We start from the raw sequence: 18511 nt of genomic DNA on the forward strand, positions 1-18511 counted from the left end.
CCCCGAGGACAGAGCGGGCGGCACATGGCAGACGTGAGCCCAGATGCCTGGTGCATGGGTGAGAGGCTGCGAGGGGGCAGGAGGGGGATCCTGAGGGCTGTTCCCATCCTGTCTCTAGGACTGAGAGGCCAATAAAGCACCTCGTGCTCATTCAGTCCTCCACCGCTCTGCAAAGGGAGTGATTCAGCGTGACCAGGGAGAGGTGTGGGGTGGTGGTCACCCTTTGCAACTGGTCCCTGGGTGAGCCAAGCCAGTGACCACAGCACCAGGCGCTGTAATGTCTTGTTCCTCCTTGGTTTGGGACCATCCACCCTCCTCCTTCTTGCCCAGAAAGGGATGTGTGTCTCTGGGAGGCACCTAGAATGCTCCTGAGGGACCCCTAACTGATGAGTCAAAAAGACAAGGTCTCCTTTGGTCTGCAGAGACCACAAATAGGAGCCAGAAAAACTGCCACGAAAGAGCTCAGCGGCTTCCCAAGGAGAGAGGGGACTGGCCGTAGCTGGTGTCAGTCAGAGTGTCAGAAATGGGATGTTGGCTGTTTGAGCCCTGGAGGGACCGTGTTTCCTGTGCTGGGAGGGCAGAGCGTAGGCCAGCCTCACCCAGGAGATGCTGCCAGTCACCAGCACGTGCCCTTGGGCCAGCAGGGGAACAGAGGGGTTTGCAGAGTCCCTGTGCTCCCCGCGCTGTTAAAGCAGGGCACGGAGTGGCTCCCAGCACCCTGCACAATCCCCCTGCCCATCTCGCCCAGTCCTTCATGGTCCTGTTGCTCCCGGTGAGTGCTGGGCACTCATCCTGCCCGCCCAGCACCCACTGCCCTGCCGCGCACAGATGCATCCACCCACGGTGCTTCCGAGCCAGAGCCTGGCCCGGTCCGGGCTCCCCACATGCTTTCCTGGGGCGCTGAGGAGAAAGGTTTTGATTTCCCCAGCTGTGCCAAGGCAGTGCCGTGGGGAGCAGTGTGACATTACCAGCCCACGAGCTGTCCAGCATCCCGAGATAAGTTCATTTCATTCCCCAAACTATATAAAAGTTGCCTGATGTTATGCTGTAGCCGCATAGCATTCCTTTGTAAGGAAATAAAGTGTCAGTGCCACAGCTGTGAAATATATGCACAGCTCGCTCTGATTCAGTAGCATGCACGGGGCAGAGAGAAGCGGCGGGTTCCTGTTTAGGTTTTTGGTTACTGTGTTTGTAAAATATTTATTTTTCTTGGTGTTTCTATCCTAGCCTTTTTAGAATCTAAATATTTGGACGATGGAGGAGCTGTGGCCGGATCCAGTGCGTTGCTCTGCTCGCCGAGTTGTGGCGTGTGTCAGGCATGCTGATGGTCTCCCCTGCACCCTCTTCCAGCCAGCCCTTTGCTTTCTGCCTAAAGATCAGACAGTATTTAAATGCAGTCTCCAGGGGTGGAGAGGGTGGTATGAGGCATTGAAAGGCCTGGTAGAAGGGGGAAAAAAAAAAAAAAAAAGAAAAGAAAAAAAGCAAGGCAGCAGCGTATAAATGAATAAATAATAGTAATAAAAAAAGATCATTGGGAAGCAAAGACATTCTTTATGGTGCATTAATGTGTTTTCTCAGCTGCTCTCTTGACTCTCCACCAGCTCTCACAGTTCCTGTCCTCAGGACACTTTCTGCTGCGAGCAGTGGGTGCAGGAAAGTTTGTGCTCACTACTCTGCCCCCCCCCCAACCTCCTGCTGCCCGCAGGAGCTCCCCTTTCACGCTGCTTGCGTGGCAGAGGTCAGCTGTCCTGGGGAGCACAGACCCTCTGCCTCCCCCTTCCCCCACAGCCTTGGTGCCCACCAGCATCTTGTGGGACTTGGCTCTTTGGGAGAACCTGCCACTTGCACCAGAAAAGCTCCTCAGGTGGGAAATGCCAGAAGACACATGGTGCATTTTGGCTCCTCCGAGTCCCTCCTGGCTCTGCCTCCTCCCTCTCTCCCGCAGGTTTCCTGAGCAGACACTTTCTTCCCCCCCGCATCGTCAGCAGCTTCGCGGGGAAGGGATTCAGCCCAGATGCGCGTGGTGGGACATCACTCGTACAAGGAACCGGTTCTTATCTCTCTGCTGACAGCACTGTCATCCCGCTGTGATGAGTGACGTGGATGTGGTCCCACCTGCTCCCAGCATTGATCACGGGGCGTTGCTGCTGCTATAGAAACACCCAAGTTCTTACGCTCACCTCCTTTTTTCTTTCTCTCTTTTCTTGTTCCCTTTAGACCCTCAAAAAACACTTCTGAATTCCCTTATATTTTAAACCAAGAGCCAACGGGCTCTTCACCGCAGTTATGTTCCTGCCAAGGCTCAATGTCCTACCACTGTGACAAGGTGTGGTGATATTCCCATCTTATGGAAGGGAAGCTCCCAAAAAACCTGCTCTCTGGGGACCAAGCCATCTCCTGCTCATCACGGGCAGCAGGATTCGTCCTCCAGTGTTGGTAATTCTCTGTGAGCTTATCAGCTGCTCCAGCAAAGCAAGACAAAGCACTCCGTCGTTTTTATTTTGCTGGCTGCTCATCACCCATCTGCTTATTTTCTTGAGATTTTCTTCTGCTAACCCACTTTGGCACCTGCAACTCTGCTGATGAATTGACTTAAAGGCTAAGCTAACTTTGTAAAACTCTTTTATGCGTGACCATGGGGAGAGCAGATGCTTCTCACTTCACCGTGGCTGCAAGGTCCCACGTCAGGAGGGCAGAATCCTTCTTGTTTCTCTCTTCCAAACGGAAAACCAGTGTGTCCTCAAGTCACGGGGTCTGGACTTGTCCAGCAGCATCATGATAGAAGGACACTCATGGAGCATCCAGCAAACCCTTGCCAGGCTCCCTGCCCTCAGTGCGCTCGGTTGATGGGGCTGGTTTTGCATGTGTTGCTCTGGCCGGTCCTTCATGCACATTCTGCAAATCAAATCAGCTCAATATAAGAACCAAGGAGACATTTATTAATGGGATTTGAGCTGAAATTCAACCCTTTCTCAAAAATAATAGAATATATTCCTTCAAACCAAAAAGTTCTAAAAAAACCTGACTTGAGAGTTATTTAATACCCTGTCAACTTCCCTTCCCACTGCTCCTGGTCTCCGAGAGCCATGAGGTAAGCTGTGCCCCTGCATGCAGGTCTCCGGCGGACCTGGTCCCGCACTCCTTCACCCTCTTGGAATGGTGCAAACCAAACCTGAAGTGCAGCTGCCTGTGTCGCTGACCCAGAAAGCTCATTCCAGAGATCAGCTTTGTCTCAAGCCTTGGTTGAACGCCAAAACAGGTCATTTCCTAGCTCCCCTGCTTTGATTTCCATTGCCTCTGTTGTGATTGTCACTCCCCACCTGGAGCAGCCCAGCAGCTGCAGGACGACTGCTACCTCCTGCCCAGCGTGGCTGCAGGTTGGAGGCACATGAAGGTCCTGGGGATGGTTGGTCTGGGCAAGCAGCACGGCTGGTGATGGACATCAAAGCAGAACAGACTTTCCAGCTTTGAGACTTGTAAAATATAGATGTTCTCAGCCACCGGTGTTTCTCCTGCCCTGTGGTTCATGAGCTGCCCCTCTTCTCTGCCATCATCTCCCCATGTGCCGAGCTGGAGAGTGTCCCGCAGGGCTCCTGAGCCTCACCGAGCTCTCCAGGCAATTTTGGCAGAACCCTCAGGGAGAATCACCCTTGCACAACCTCGTCGCCCAGCTCAGTGCATTGGTTTCCTCATCTCTAGAGCAGGGCTGACTTTAGTCATCTACTGATGACTCAGTCGCTATGGTTAGGGAGCTGCTGAACGATGACACATGCAAAATGCTTCGCCTGAATGTGATTTCCATAGTAAATCCCCGTTCTCAGGCCTCTGCTACCTCTGAGACAGCAGAGAAAAGCACCCGGCAGGACGGGTTTCCAGGAACCCCAACCATCTCCAGGTGCCTCTGTGCCTTTGCTTCTCCTTTCCTGCCTGTTGCCTCTTCTTCCTACTGGTCCAGTACTACAAGTAAAAGGGGGAATAAAGGGGGGGAAGTCTTTCCCCCAGCCCTATGATTTCTTATATCTTCAACAAGTGCATGTGGAATGAGCCCTCTGAAACCTAAATTCTCATCCAGGGGAGAAATAATTTTCCCTCTTTCTTCCTTGCTATCACTGAAGAGGTGGGAGGCTCCTGTGTGCAGGAAGAGCACTCCAGGGCATGCACAGCTCAGGCAGGGCTGGCTGGCACAAGGGGGGACACAACTCTGCACCCCCAGTGCAGCGAGCAGGGCCGTTATCCTGCCCCGATGGGCTTCTGGCGGCCCTGCCTTGCCAGCCCTCCAGCCAGCTCCCACTCCCCCTGCTGTGGTCACTGCTCACTTGGGGAGAAAAGCGGTCACTTTGCCCCATCACCTGGGTGACTTACCACAGCTGGGGTTTTGCTTGGGCAGAAAAACCTCGTGAAGACAGGAGGGTGGAGAGGTATTCCCTGTGTGCTTTGTCCTGACTGAAAATAACATGTCTGTAATGATTGTAACGATGAACCTCTGGGTCCTTCCTTCCTTCCTTCCTTCCTTCCTTCCTTCCTTCCTTCCTTCCTTCCTTCCTTCCTTCCTTCCTTCCTTCCTTCCTTCCTTCCTTCCTTCCTTCCTTCCTTCCACTTTGTCCTGCCTTCTTTCTCCTTTCCTTTCCTTTCCTTTCCTTTCCTTTCCTTTCCTTTCCTTTCCTTTCCTTTCCTTTCCTTTCCTTTCCTTTCCTTTCCTTTCCTTTCCTTTCCTTTCCTTTCCTTTCCTTTCCTTTCCTTTCCTTTCCTTTCCTTTCCTTTCCTTTCCTTTCCTTTCCTTTCCTTCCCTTCCCTTCCCTTCCCTTCCCTTCCCTTCCCTTCCCTTCCCTTCCCTTCCCTTCCCTTCCCTTCCCTTCCCTTCCCTTCCCTTCCCTTCCCTTCCCTTCCCTTCCCTTCTCCCTTCCCCTTTTCTCCCTTTACCTTTCCCTTTCTCTCTCCCTTTCCCTTTCCCTTTCTCTTTCACTTTCCCTTTCCCCCCCTTTCCCCCCTCCCCTCCCTCCAGCCGCCGGCCGCGCGCTCTCCTTAGGCGACACCGCCCCCTAGCGGCAGCGCGACGACACCGGGACCCGCCCCCCCCCGCCGGGGGCATCTCACGGAACGGCTGCGGCCGGGGGGGTCATGGGGGAGAAAGACCCCCGCCGAGGAGGAGGGGGCATGACCCTCTCCGCACCCCCAGCCGCCCCCCGCCTACCCCAGCCCCCCCAGCGCCGCCCGGAGCCTGCCCCGCCGGCGGGACCTGCCGGGAAAGCCGCTGCCCGCTACAATTTTTTTGCACTTTTCCACGCGCAAAAAGTCACCGCGCGTCTCTCACCCCACGAGGGACTTTCAGCTCCAAAGCACGGCCCGTGGGGTGGAGCCCTCGGGGAAGGAGGACCTGCAGCTGGAGGCCTCCGTGTTTCACAGCCGGGTCCGCGTGGGGCTCGCACAGCTTTGGCCGGGGGGTGTGTGACACACGGGGACTCACTCCGTGTCACAGGAGCCGCTTGGACACACCCGTCACCCACCAGGCAGCGACTCCGGCAGCTCCTGTGCTCGGGGCTCCATCCCACCCCACCACGTCCCGTGCTGGGGCTGCCAGCGGAGTCGTGTGTGGAGACCGAGGCCCCAGCGCGATGACCAGGGAGTGACCGTGGGTAACACACAGCTAACACCCCAGAGGAGAAATTTCCTGTTCCAGCTCAGGGTTTCACCGTGACCCCACCAGAGGGGACGCCTGGCTCCGGGCCTGCAGGCAGCAGCCCCCCCAGACCAGTTGCCCGGCACGGGAAGGGGTCCCGCCGGCTGTGGGGTATCCTCGCCGGAGACTGAAGGAAGAAAGGAGAGGGAGGAAAGGGAGAAAGGAAAGGAAGATGGAAACAGAAAGAAGACTTAAAAACCCCCGCTTTAAATGATGGAAAATACCCCAGCGGCGTTTGCTTTAAAGCCTTATTTTGATGTTCAGGAGCCTGAAAGGCGTCTAACTGCCAAGCCCTTGTAGAGCAAGCATAGATTTCACATTATAAAATATAAATAACCTGGGTTTGTTGCTCAGTCCAAGCTATTGCAATCTCTTAAGTTTACCCTCTGTGGTGATTTGGTACAAACAGCCTGTAACACACAACTTAATAAACCTGCACGTCAGAAGCAGCGAGGTGAGGCCGCAGGTCGCAGGCGCTGGGTCAGCAGGGGAGGAGGAGATGGGAACGCTGGGGAGCAGCTGCACACACCCATCCACCTCCCCTCCTCACGCCCGCCCGCAGAAGGGCACCAAGAGGCATTGCTGAGGCTTCAGGGGCTGACACTGGGGCAGCAGAGGTGCTGGGAGCAATCGGGGAGGGAAACGTGCAGCAGGTTTTGTAGGTTTGTGAATTTTAGGCTGGAAGGTTTCTCCATGTTGAGCAGTCGCAGGAGGAAGTGCGTTACCTGGTGTTCGGTGTCCATCGCTTTCATGACGCTTCGGTTCCCTGGCAAAGGAGCAGGAGCTGTGTCATGGAACCGATGATGCAGCACGTGCTCGGCGATGTCTGTGGTTGGAACCAGGACTGGGACAAAGCACAGACTGCCAAGACTGGTTCACAGGGAGTCAGACTGGAGCTGGACTTCCCAGCCTTTGCAGTATGTCAGAGTTCAAGTCTCTTCCCACAGTTCAGAGAAACCGTAAAATAACGTCCAGCAGGAGAAGGAGGAAAGCAGCTGTGATGCTGGGCTCGAGGGCAGAGAAGGGCACAGGAGATGCTCGGGGCCGCTGTGCACAGCATGGTCACACCACCCACACCAGTTGCTGTCCCGGACTGGGCCAGCCCCATCTCCCAGCTCCCAGCAGCCTCTGGGACAGACTCCTGTCTCTGTTAGCAATAAGCTGCAAGTATTAAAAAGCATTTCAAGGAAGTATTACAGGAAGCACTTATGGACTGTTTTATCTTAACCCCGTAGGTCAGAGGTTGGCTTATGTCCTGGATCAGGAGGGCTCGCACATGGGGGGTGTTTATTCCTGCCCTGTGCCACTGTGGCTTTCTCATTAGTTATAGAAATGTCCAGTGTTTTTGTAGGCTAAAATAGACCATTCTAGTTCTAGTAATATCTGAGTGTTAGGGCCAAGCACAATGCAGAGATTTAAAAAAAGAAAAAAAAATAAAAGTCCAGCAAAAAGTAAAACCCCCAAACCAATAGCAGAGATGCCTGTGCCCCGGGAGCAGCCCAGGGAACAGTCTGTGCTGCTGAGCGAGGTGTGTGAGAGTCACCACGAAGTAGGACAAGCAGAAACACTGTTACTATATTAGGAACCTAGCTGGAAGCTTTCTCTCCATTTTTTTGAGAGTCCAGATTTCCTACAGTATCACCTTAAAGCACCAAGGGTCCTGCAGGGCATGGGGCTGCCTGGGCCAGGCAGCGGGTCCCATCCCATCCCATCCCATCCCATCCCATCCCATCCCATCCCATCCCATCCCATCCCATCCCATCCCATCCCATCCCATCAACGCCTCATGGCATCATCCTGGGAGGGTTGTGGCAGCGACGGGGAGCTGAGCAAAGCCATCACTGCCGGCTGCTGCTCGACGGCTGGTGCAGAAGCATTGGCCCTCAGGACAGCGAGTGAAGAGATCTAACAAGCTGCCTGCGTGCGCTCTGAGGTCCAGCAGCCCTGACAGAGGGAAGAGAAATGAGCTCAAAAGACGAAAGCCTGAGCTTTCCTTTCACCACGGGGACAAAGGAAGGTAGGGATGTTGTGACAGAGCAAATACGCCCCGTTCATCGCCTGGGCTGACGCACTTGGGACGCTGCCATGCAGAGACACCCCGTTGCTGCTGCTCCCAGAGCTCACATGCTTTCTGCTGCCTAGGGGGAGATGGAGGGCTGGGGGGGGGGGGGGGTGCTGACACAGGCACCCCCAGCCCCTGCCCACCCTTGGGCACAAAGCTGAGATAAGGCCCCAGCCAGAGACCCCTGCCCTGGCCCTCGCTGCTGCCACGAGCAGGATGAAGACATTAGGAGTGCGTTAGGGGAAAAGGAGAGAAGGACCAAGAGGAGCTGAGAAAAGGCCGTCCCCTGATGCATTTCAATAGAGAAGTCTTGTCTTTTTTTTTTTTTTGTCTCTTTTTTTTTTTTCCAGACCCTGTTTTCCATTCCAAATCAGTCCTGACACTTTGGTTATGTTATTTTTAATAAGCCAGGTTTGGTCTTTAAAATCCATTCATCTGAGCATCACAACCTTTATTTTCAAAGAAAAATAAAATCCAGGGAGAAGGAAGCCCCCCAGTGCCTTGGTGCCTATCCACAGCCTCCACCCTCTCACTGAAGGGCTTGGGATGGAGCAAAGCTGTCGGGGAAACAGCGCCAGACTTGGGGTGCCTTCAGCCTCCCTCGCTCCTCCTGGCTCCCACCCCGCCGCGGGCAGCAGAGCTGCTGGAGCAAACCCGCTCTCTGGGGTGCTGCCAGGGGATTTCCAGCTCCTCCCGCCTGACCCCAGCACAGAGTCCCCTCGGCGATGTTGGGAGAGCTTCCCAAAATCCCGCCTGAGGAGCCCTTCCCCGCTGGCAGCCCAGCTCAGCCCGGGAGCCTCTGCCTGCTCTCCATCCCCAAAGCTGTGGAGCTCTCACCATTCCATCCCCAAGAGGCTGGGAGCGCGGGGGAAGGCAGATGGAGAGAAGATCTGGAAGAGAAGGCATCCTGGAGGAAAAAAGTAACAACCAGAAACACTGAGAAAGGGATGAAATGTGACAGAAAAGTTGGCCTGAGGGAAATAACGGGAGCTAAAAATAACCGTCCAAAGGCTGCAACGGGAGAGAGAAGGAAAAGCGCCGATCCGAAGAAGAAATGGGGTTACATTGCAGCCTCCCCCATGTGTGCTCCTGCTAAGCCCCCCCGCTTTGGTGGGGTGCCCCAGTGAGCCCAGAGAGGACAGGACTGGAGGGGGCACTGGGTGTCGGTGCCATGGCAGAGACCTCAAAGAGGGTTTTGGAGCAGGGTGCCATGGGCCAGCCCGCTCCCGGGGGCAGGGGCAGACAGAACTGATACCCCTGAGCTCCCTGCCCACCCCAGTCCCGCATGGCTGCGAGCCCATCGCCTTGATTACCTTTCTCTGTTTCTTTCCTGACTTGAGCGCAGAAAGCCCCTTTGCCATTCATTTACCCAGGGACTTCATTGGTATTTAATAAACTCGATTAAGCAAGTGCCTTAATTTGCTTTCGTAATGAAAACATAATTGTTTCTGCAGTTACAATGCAGGGACTCTCCACTGCAAGTGGCGGATGCTAGGGAGCAGGATAATAAAACGCAGAAGAGCCCAGAACTCAGGAAGTTATTTGTTCTCCCCCTTAGGAAATAAGCATGTTATCACCTCGCCCGGGCAGGGCTGGTACCGGGGAAGAGCAGGGAAGGAAGAGCCACTGCTGTGCAAGGTCTGCCATGGCGAGGAGGGCTCTGATTTAGGGCACTCCTGCTCCCCTCGTCCCGGTCACTGGTGCCACCCCATGTTCAGTCCCTCCCCGCAAAAACACGCAACCACAGAGCAGAGGTAATTTCCCACATTCGCTCACCATGCGGCTCCATCGGGCATCCCGTGAGGGGTGCAGACGTGCCGTGCTCTGTGCTCCGGGCAGGGGTGTGTGTGTGATAAAACAGGGGCAGGGCCCCGAGCCTCCTGAGGCATGGATGCACGTGGCTGCACACACACACCCGCACCCGCGCGCCGGGCTATGGGGAGTTTGCGGTTCTGTACACGAATTTGTGCAGAACCTGCAGCACTCAGCTGTGCACATCAGCACCCAGGAACGTGTCTCGCAGCAGCCTTGGTACGAATAAATGGGAAAAGAAGCTACTTTGCAAGTGGGTGCGAGGGCAAACCCCCAAACTGAGAAACACAAAATCATCTGTATGGTTTGTACGTCATGTGAGGTCCCCACAGAGACCAAACAGAAGAATCCTCCTCACTTTGTACAGTGTATGCTGAGATATTTCTCATGATGGACGATTTAGAAAATACTGCAACCACTGCAAACACGGGTGAGCAGCCCAGAGGTCAGCGTGGCCAGAAGGAGCTGGGGGAGACCAGAGCCCACGTGCGCTCTCCGAGGAAGACCAAGGGCAAGAAGGACCCTGCATTTGCGCTGAACGGCAGCGTGACTTCTGCGGGGAGGAAAAAGAGGAGCGAGGAAGAGACAGATGGTCCCATTTTGTATGAAAAGGCAGAGAGGGAAGATGTAACTTGGGAATCTCCCCAGAACAAACCATCTGTGAGGTGTAAGGCCTGCGTTGCTGCTGGTATGGCAAGGTAGCCAAAATACTGAAGCAGCAAAGACACTGTGCTTGGTGTGAAGCAGAACTGCATTACTGCCTTCCCTTTGTTTGTGACTTTGAGGTCACAGGTAGCATAAGCAAGAATTTAATCCTTTTCCTTTTCTACTTTTTCTGCTACAATAGGTCTGTGTTTTTCCTTACTCCTGCCTGATGCTAACCAGGATCTCTGGGAACTCTTGTGAGCCTGAGGCAATTCCCTCCCCAGATTTAAGGAACCCAAATAAATAGGCGTTGTGGACAAATGCTTTAAAGAATTAGAAACTAGGAACTGGTCTGGAAACCTCTTGAGCCAGACTGTGTTTCCCACTGAAGCTCCAGCGATCCATTTAGGAGCTGCTGGCATCAAGTGCAAGGTCCCATGGAGCGCTCACTTAGCCCCCCGCACCCTCCCCTTCCCTGCAGGAGCGGCTGCTGGAGGAAAGTCCCCTCCTGTCCCAGGCTCTGGACAGTTGTCACGGTGTGTTGGCCACCATGGGAAGTGAGGTCTGGGACGAGGGAAGCTCTTGGGTTATCTTCTCAAGGCAATTCATATCTCTGGAGATCTGGTTCCCTCTGGAGAGGACGCAACGGCTTCCATCCCTTCTGCAGCCACCCCTCGCAGGTCTTCCCACCCCCGAGTGTGCGGCAGGCTGGCGATGGCCCCACGCCTGGGTGTGCTGCATTGCCAGCACCACGTTCGTGCTCCATCCCCAGGCTGTCCCCGCTCTCAGACGGAGAACTGCGGGTGAGAGGAGGCAAACGAGAGTGTCCATCCTCCTGCAGCGACCTTTCTGCTGCCGGCTCCACTGCTTCAAAGGCATCCTCCCCGCAGATGGTTCCCAATGCTGACAGATAAACAGGGGCATAAATCTGGGCAGGGTCATGGTCTAATTGCGAGCCCACCCATGCACAGGAATGCAAGATACAGCGAAAGGACGGACTGATAACACTCTGGCTGGCTTGCTGTGGGTAATGCCCAGTTATTTGATGTCACCGCTGTTCATTAATCAAGCTGTAAATCAGACGAGCCCCAGCACTCATTTGGCTGGGTGAGATGCCCCAGTGCTGCTAGCCCGGGCTGCTGGGGCTTGCTGAGCAGTCCTTGGCTCTGGCCTCTGTGGCAGGGCTGGGGGATGAGCTGGCAGCTCCCTGCACCCGTACAGGCTCCAGCAGGACAAAACAGCAAAGGCGCAACCAAGGCAAGGATCGTCTTTTTTTTTTTTTTTTGGAGGGGGTAAGTAAGAGAGAGAATGAAAGAAGGCTAAAAAATAAAAGAGACCACCCCTATAAATCACTAATATTAAAACAGCGTGAAAGGGCTGGGGTCTTCAGACACAAATAAGCCTTGGGTGGGAGCGCAGGAGGCATTGCTGGCCCAGCCATTCAACTCTGCAAATATACATCAGGTCTTCCTGACACATCGTTATTAGCTTTCCTACGCTGAATTGCACAGGGATAAACTTGGGGCTGGGAGAAAACCGCAGAGATTATTGTCAGCCCTAGCACTGCCACGCGCTGTGCTTTTTCTCCTTCCCCCCCCCTCTGCCTTTTTCAACCAGGAACACAAAGGAAATTCATGGCATTTCTACGGCTAATACCGCAGGAAGCGTTGGTGGGCTTGAAAGAGGAGAAAGAATTAGAGGGCTCATCCAGACAGTGGGATGTGGGGGGCGAAGGAGAGCAGTGGGGGGAGCAGAGAGGGAGGGCGTAAGAGGAGGCTGAGAGCAGCTGATCTCGGTAAAATGATAGTTTGATGCATTGGTCGGGGGGAGAAAAAAAGAAACTTCAATAAAACAAATTGAATTTAAATCCTTCGGTAAAGCCGGTTCCCAGCGAGTAAGCACGGGGAATGGACGGTTTATGTTACACTTGTACAACCATGTGGCCTCTCGCTGCAGCTTGCTAACGAGGGCTTGGGAGTGCGGGGGGGGTGGGTGTCGCTGCCCAGGGCCGGTGGGGCCGAGGGGCAGTGAGGGGCCGGTGGGCTCCTCACTTCACATCCTCGCTCGCAGGCTCTGGATCAGCGCATGTGCCCCTTCCTCTTCCTCACACATCGGAGGGATCCCAAAGCACTGCCAGGCAGTCGATCCTTCCCCCTTGCCCCTGCAGCATCTGCCCAAACCCCCAAAACTCTGGGGGGTCCTGCCCACCCCTATTTCGGTTCATCCCAAGTCCCAGAACCCCTGGGCCATTTTGCAAGCCACCCCTTGCAGACACCCAGCTCTCACTCTGCCTATGGCTTCTTTGGCTTCCATGGAGCAGCTCACCCTCCTGGCGCAGGGAAGATAAAAGCAAACCCTTGGGAAGGGGCGCTGGGCTCAGGGAGCCGGGGGTTGCCCCCTCTGGAGCAGCCGCTCGTCTCAGAGCTATCTGGGAGCATTCATCCTCCTTGGGAGGTCTCTGTGCTCCTCCCTGGGCATCGGTGCCATCCCCGCCCTGGGCTGCCCATCAGCTCCGATTGCGTGATGATCTGTGGAGGTCAATGGACTAAGAGGAGGCTCCACCATGCTCATTTTCAGTTGCCATAAACAGGGTTTGATGTCAGGTCTCCGGAGAGGTGAAAGCCTCCCGCATTAACTCCCCTGCTGCCAAGTTAACTGCCCATAACATTAAAGATACAATCAGCAATAAAGCCCAAAAATAGCCCAAAGCAATTGTCAGCAGCGTAAATAAAGATTGGTGAGTGTTGTGGAGCAGGGATAAATACAGAAGATTCATGGTTCATCTCCCTCGCATGGGCAGATGATTGTGCCTACAGGGGGTTATCTAGGAGCATCTGCAGCTTCGGCGAGTCCAGGGACCTGGGCTCTACCTGCTCCCTGGGAAGGCGTGAGGTGGCATTTCTGCTGCAGCTCACAGTTTCAGTGAATAACCAGGCAATTTTTCTAAGTAATAGCGTATCTAAGAATGTCTTCAAACCTGGTCTGGGCCCATGCAAAGGCTAAGTAATCTCTGGCAGATAATTTCCCTCATGGCCTTCAAGCACTTTCTGCAGGGAATACTTCCCTGGGCAGCGGGGTGAGAGCAGGCAGCTTAAGCTCCTGGTAGGAAGGATTAAAGATCTGAGTCAAGACTACCCTTAGCAGATTGCCCTGGTGAGAGGTTCATTTCTAGTTTGCATCCACTTGCTGCACTTTCCTATTTAATGAGGCAAATCGATCTCCTGTCACTGCACCTCCTGCCCGGGGTGGGGAAGAGGCTCAGCGAGGGGGTCCCGCTGCTCGCAGCCCCTCGCACATGGTCCTGCCTTAAAACAGGAGAGGGTGGGGAGGGGGCAGTGGTGGGGGGAGACGCCTCTGGAGATGCGATGAGGCTCGGCTCTCCTTCTGCGCCGTGCTGGAAGCACCCACATTTCAGGGGGGGTGTTTATTCAGGCAGGAGGGACCCCCGTGCCCTTCGAAGCCAGCCCCCAGGAGCAAGCATGCAGCTCCCCTCTCCTCTCTCTGGCGCCGCTGGAGCTGCCAGATCATCGTGGCACAGGGAGAAATCTGGAAGCTATTGCACCGGTGCTCCTCTCCAGCGGGAACGCCGTGCCCAGTTCATTTCCTTTAAGGAAACACAACCCGAGGGGATAATTAGAGCTTCTTTGCGTACACAATCCCATATTGTTTATCCAACACAAATTAAAAAACGTGGTCCTCAGGAACACGGAGCTGGGGAGATAAAGAAGCGACCGGCTCCCAGACGGGTTTCATTACTGCCCCGACACACCAGGCCCCTGAAATTGCTTTGTGTTTCAGGACAATGACAGGAAAGCTGGGACCTTCGGTGCACGAGTGGGCTCCAGAGATACACCCGGGGTGCTGTAAATAAATATGGGGTGGTAAATCAGATGAATCTTTGCACCAGCATCCCTCTCTCTCCTGTGCTTTTGTGCCTCTCATTTCATGCATTCGTGAAACAAGTGAAAGCCTTGTTGGAGATGAGAAATTGCTGAGGACTTTGCTGCAGCTCGGAAGGTGCTGAGGGCCAGGCAAATGGGGTGTTTTGTGTTCATCCCCTTGCTCTCTGGCAGGCAGGAGCAGGGGGTTCCCAATGGGGGTGGTGGCTCTCCCAGCACCAGCAGTTAATGGGGAGTTTTGATGGACCCTGGAGATGTGAAGGGAGGTGAAGGGGGAGTGGGGAAAGGCCATGGAGCCCCATCCTCAGAGCCCCTGGAGCCAGAGCCACAGCTCGATGACAGGAGGTCTCGCTGTGTCGCTGTGCTGCGGGCAGGCTGGATGGGGGAAAAATGCCATCTGGGGTCTCACTTGAAAGAGGTTTTACAAGCAATGGGATTTTATTACAAGCAGTCTAGTAATGGTGTGATTTCTGAGTCGATCTGTGGTTGGGAGCGGGGCTGCTCTCCGCACCCGGCGTGGCACAGAGCATGTCCCCGGACAGAGCCACTGAGGACCCCGCTGCCCACACCAGAGAAAATCCTTTGCCCCCGCTTGAAATCTGCTCTTACAAGGTCCATCCCAGCAGGACACAGGCTGGATTTGAACACTTTGCTCTGTGGTAAAACAATGAGAGACCAAAACATCTGGGGACACGTGGAAAGATGCTAGTGGCATCCCCCGGCACCCGTGGACCACGCTGTGGGGCTCAGAGGAATCTGCCCCAGGGATCCTGGAAGGGGCCACGGGCACTGTCTGATTGCAGGGCACGGGGCCTTTGCCCCAAACCCGAGAGCACATGGCACCAGTGGCATCCTGTTTTAATCACTCCTTCTCCCTTGAAGCCAGAGCTCATTATGGGCAACACTGTTTGTTTGTTTTGTTAATTGACACCAAGAGGCCCTGTCTGGGCTTGCGCTGCTCAGCTTTGCTCTTCCGTGCCCTATCTCAGTCCCTGACAGCACATAATTCGAAGCGGATTTTCCAGCGTGGTTTCTGTGGCCTGGGAATGTATTTCAGGATCCTCATTTGGAGACCTCGATCAAAACTCTTCCGTCGCCCTCCTTGCTCTCCATGACTTCTCCCCCGACACTGCCTGCAGCCGAATCACTCTCCTTGGGCCAACTCCTCACACCATCCCTCGCAAGGACCTCCTGGGGCCATGTCACGGCAGGGGGATGCAGGCACTGGCCGAGTGACACTGAGCACCCCTGGCCACATCGGGGATGAGGACTTGCAGGAGGTGCCAACCAGAGCCATGCTGCTTCTTGCCTTCACAGCAGTCCCTGCTCTGACAAGTTGAAAAAAGGCTTCTTTGGAGTCCAACGCAAAAGGCACATCCCACCTACTCACCTACGACTGTGATTCATTTGTTAAAATGACCTGTGGATCGGGGCAACACCGGGAGCCACAACTGGGTGCCAGCAAACCTGGCAGCAGTTGTCATCCAGAGATCTTCTGTGGGCATCCATGGGGAAGGCTGTCCTGCTGGTGGGTTTGCTGCCTTCTTTGGGGCACACTGGGCCCACCTGAACCAGAAAACAACGTGCTGCAGCCAAAGAGCGGCTGCCAAAGCAGACATCTTCAGCAGGGGGATGCGCTGTGCAGGCAGGGACAGCGGCAGGGCCTCCTTTCCCCTGGGAAGTCATCATGCTGGCAGCTGAGAGGCGATGTGACAAGAAGGCAGTGTAACGCTGCCGTTCACATTTGCCACCCTAAGCCAGCAGTGGAGAGAAGCTGGACTGCTCCCATCTCCAGCCTCCCCTTTCTACCCCCATAACACCTCCCGCCTTTTGCTGGCATAAATGTTTTTGTAGCCAGGCAGTGAACAGATCTGGCTGAGAAAAGCCACGTTTTAAACAAAAGCCACCACAGCTTCTTCTGACTGGTTTCTGCTGGCTCCGAATGTGCACCAAGCAGCAGGCTGGTCCTCCTGGCCGTGCTTCATACAGCCCTGCTCTCCTCCACATGTGGATGCTGTGGGAAGAAAAATAAAAGCCAGTGAAATCTATCAGGTGAGAAAACCTTTTTGGAGGATGAGAATGGAAAAAAAAGGCTTTTCTCAGCCTCTCCTCGGCCTCCCTCCACACGCACGGCCAAGGGAGCATCTGTCCTGCTTCGTATGATTTAGCAAGTGAGATGGGAAAAGCAAACATGCCACACAAAGGAGGGAAAGCCGTTGGCCTGTTCAGCATTCCTTCCTTCCTAACAACCTTGGGAGGAACCAGAGACACAGGTAAAGGGACGCAGGGGTCTTGGTCTGGCCACTAGCCCAGACTCATTGGCAACCATCAGTGACCACAGCCGGCTTGCAACAGGGAGGTCCCACAGCCCAAGGACAGTGTGCCCTGGCCCCGAGTGCTCCCTACCAGGTGAAGAAGAGGATGAAACTCACCACAGGGGTTTCAGAGAACCTAGCACGCCTTTCCATTCCCTCCGAAGGCTCCGTGCAGCTTGGCTCCCCCTTCCTGCTCTCTGAGCTCAGGGAACATGTGTCTAGCAGATTTTTATTAACTGCGTAGCCTTCCCTTGCTCGCTTTCCGTCTCTCTTTTTTTCCTCTCCCTGCTTGCTTGACAGAATTTAGATTAGACAAAACATGAGATCATTTCTGCCTGCAAAAAAAGGAAACAGAAGAAAAGAAGAAATCATCTCTCTCTTCTGCAGCCCCTTCCTACCCAACCCCACCATCTCTACTTGCCCCGGCTCTGTCCCCTTCCCCCAGCAGGCAGCTTTTTGACTCCCCAGACATGATGAAGGTCCACAGCAGACCTGCTGCTCGCCACCACCTCATCCTCAAACCATCCTTCTCCCTGCGCCCGATGGAGCTGTTTGCTCTCACCTCCCTGCTGCGGGCCAGCCCAGCCAGCTTCACGCTCCACAGTGCACAGAGCCAGCGTGGCCAGACTGCCAGCATCCTCCCTGGGGTGGGAGGCTTTGTGGGGGTGCCTGGCAGTTATACCTCAGGGCTCCAGTGGTCTCAGGCAGCCCTGCACCTTCCTTCCATAAGCTGAAGATTTCCTCATCCCCACTTCCCCCCACCCTCCTCTAAAAGTCATGGCTCCCAGTGAAATGGGGGCAAGAGCCAAACTGGGGCACGCTGGTGAGGGCTTTGCAGCAGCAAAAGCCATTTGGTGTTCATGGGGTGAAGGTGGGAGCCTGTTGCCCATCTGGAGCATCTCCTGCTCGAGAGAGACGCTGGGTGCCCCTGCCCTCCACCGAGCTTCCCCCCTTCCCCAGAAAAAGCCATGGGGAGGGGGCACTGCTGTGGCTTTGGGTTTCCTCCTCACTGCTGCTCCCCTCTCCATGGAGGAATCTGGAGTTTTATGGACACCTGGAGGAACTGGAAAAATGATCTAACATCTTGCAGAAATGGAGGGAGGTGTGAGAGAGGGGGAGGAAGGCAGCTCTGTAGCCATGAGCCTTGCGGGCAGCTGGGAGGTGGGAGGATTTTCCCCTGTTCCCTGGTTTCCAGAGAAACTTGCCTCTGGGTAGAGAAGAGGAGGTCCCAGGCTCCAGTTAACATCAGAGCCCAAATACTTGGGAATACCGAGATCAGGGTGTGATAGATAGGCCATCTCCATCCCTGTGAGTGCTCCGTGGTGTCCCCAGATGGGTCCTCCCCATATTTCTAGATCCTGGGCACCACCTCCTCTTTACACCCTCCAACCCTGTTCACACCTCCTGGGGTGTGCGCCCCATCCAATGTGAGGGCAAAGGAGGGTAAAGAAATCCTTCCTTCCTTCCTTCCTTCCTTCCTTCCTTCCTTCCTTCCTTCCTTCCTTCCTTCCTTCCTTCCTTCCTTCCTTCCTTCCTTCCTTCCTTCCTTCCTTCCTTCCTTCCTTCCTTCCTTCCTTCCTTCCTTCCTTCTTTTTCCCTCCCTCCCCACCACCGAGCACAGTTCCTCTGCCCGTCCCGCTGCCTCCAGAGTGGTGTGGGGAAGTGCTGTTCCCTTTAACAGAGGAAATACCTATTTCAGTCTGTAAATGCATCCAGCAGCTGAGGCTGGTACACTGCCTGCTTCCAGCAGCTTTTGCCTGCCCGTCTCAGGAGGGGTATCCTCTTGCAACCAGCAAGGCTATAACATTTCATCTCAAGTCCCTAATAAAGACAAGACAATGGCCGCATTTTGTCTTCAGCGGCACTGAGAGCTCTTCCCGGCATTAAGCAACACGACAGGGAGCTGCGGGCTGGCAGGGCTGTGCCAGTCGGATTTGGTTATTGAGAGATCTTGGCAAGCTGGGCGGCCACTCAGCGTGTGCTGCTGTGCCAGGGCTCAGCCGGGATGAGCCTGAGCCGAGCCCCGGTCCTGGAGCTGAGGGGATGCCGAGGTGCAAGAGGGACGATGTCCCAGGTGTGCCAGGATGTCCCAGCCATGTGC

The sequence above is a fragment of the Strix aluco genome, chromosome 10, assembly GCF_031877795.1.
Source record: "Strix aluco isolate bStrAlu1 chromosome 10, bStrAlu1.hap1, whole genome shotgun sequence".
Classification (NCBI taxonomy): domain Eukaryota; kingdom Metazoa; phylum Chordata; class Aves; order Strigiformes; family Strigidae; genus Strix; species Strix aluco.